The sequence below is a fragment of the Gavialis gangeticus genome, unplaced genomic scaffold (assembly GCF_001723915.1).
Source record: "Gavialis gangeticus isolate Ggan-Ray unplaced genomic scaffold, GavGan_comp1, whole genome shotgun sequence".
NCBI classification, from domain to species: Eukaryota; Metazoa; Chordata; order Crocodylia; family Gavialidae; genus Gavialis; species Gavialis gangeticus.
In genome coordinates, this window is record NW_017729009.1 from 6,959,143 (window position 1) to 6,960,758 (window position 1,616).

A 1,616-nucleotide genomic window follows, 5' to 3' on the forward strand; every position below is an offset into this window, starting at 1 on the left:
CAGTTCACATGACAGCATTTCCTCCCAACCTGGAGGAGATGCAAGCTAATGAGCGCATTGTGCTGGTGTTAACTTTAGCAGCTTCAGGTTTTCTAAGTACCAAAACTGAAAAAAAAAAAACCCCCCAAAAAACTTATTTACAGAAATGGGATAATCTGAGCTAGATAGGAGCTGTTCCATTTAGAGACGCACCACGATTTGGCAGGGCAAATTAGCCAGCACACTATGGCCCATGCTGCCATAGCGAGATTGTTTTGTGTAAACAGGCTGCCTCATTTAATGCTAGATATACACTATATACACTTGAAGGAAAGAAGCTGAACCTTTTCTAAACAGATCCCATAGCTTGGCAACACTCTCAGATTTCTTTTGCAAAGGAATTTTACTCTTGACAGCTTCAGAACATGCTCCAAGTTTCACATCTTGAACAAAGCTTTCAAAGAAATGGAAAACCTCAAGACGGTGAGAGGTGCATGATGAAAACAGAAGTTTACTGAAGAAAATTGGCAGGTCAGTCTTATAATTATGAAGTGTAATATTGCTTTTGTGAAAACTTTTCAAATAGCGTACTGCAAAAACTACTAAACCTTTGTTATAGCTTCTCACTCTCACACGCGCGCGCGCGCACACACACACACACACACACCTGTCTTTACCAACTCTAGGATGGTGCTGACAATTCAAATACCCTGTCTTTTTAATGCAGAAACTAAAATTTAGCAACTTGTGTATGCGAAATTAAAATTTGATGTGGAGAGGGGGTAAAAAGTTGGGTTTTTTTTTTTACTAATTAAAAAAAAAGACACAGCATTCATATGAAAGGAAACTATTATAGTTCCTAAGGATGGTCTCCATATTTATAGTTATATAGGATGGAAAAATACCTATTACCTAATACTTACTACTACTACTACTGAGTGCAGGATTGCTCTCCAGAGCTTTGTCCAATCCTGTTAGATGACCCCACAGGGAGAGACTTTTACTTTTTCCTTGATGTAGTTTAAAAAAAGGCAGGCTGTTATTTCTCTAGTGCTTACAAATATTTAAGCCATTTCAATCTCTATGAAGCAATTAAAAGTTATATTTTTGTGTCAATGTATATCATATTTTTTGTATTTGACAGTCAATAGACCGTTCAGAGAAAAGCTCTGAAGTTAACTATTTTTTAAAAATATTTTTAAATAAAGCCCTTAATTTTGTTATTTTATGTATATGGTTCATGTTCTAAAAAAATTCAAATATTTTATTTCTACCCCTGTTTATTATTAAAGTATAGGAAAAAATGTTTGGAAAAAAAGTGTCACACACTTCTGGGTAACAGCTTATTTTTACAACCTTAAGGTCAATTATTTCCAGTTTAAACCATTCAGTTTTGTTACCAATTGTTTTAAATGACCATATAAAACTAAAAAACCCAGGGGGAACGGTAAAGGGCCATGGTCACTGAAAAGACTTCCCTGCTTTAGACTCATGCATGCACATGATTACAAATAAATTGGACCACACTATTTAGCCGACACACAGCCAGCTTCCATGACACCTATTAGGTAAGGTTTGGGGAAATATGCAGAATTAACACGAACCAGAAAGGGGCTCTGGCACAGGCACGTCACTGC

The 1,616-nt window shown here is 36.3% G+C and overlaps 1 long non-coding RNA gene across 1 annotated transcript in view; it reads right to left on the reverse strand.

The window, feature by feature from the left end:
* Window positions 1-984, reverse strand: part of LOC109292450 — a 64,861-nt gene extending 63,877 nt beyond the window's left edge. The window contains exon 1 of the long non-coding RNA XR_002096125.1: window positions 892-984. This is a non-coding gene — a long non-coding RNA (uncharacterized LOC109292450). The remainder of the gene's footprint in view (window positions 1-891) is intronic.
* Window positions 985-1,616: the final 632 nt, after the last annotated feature.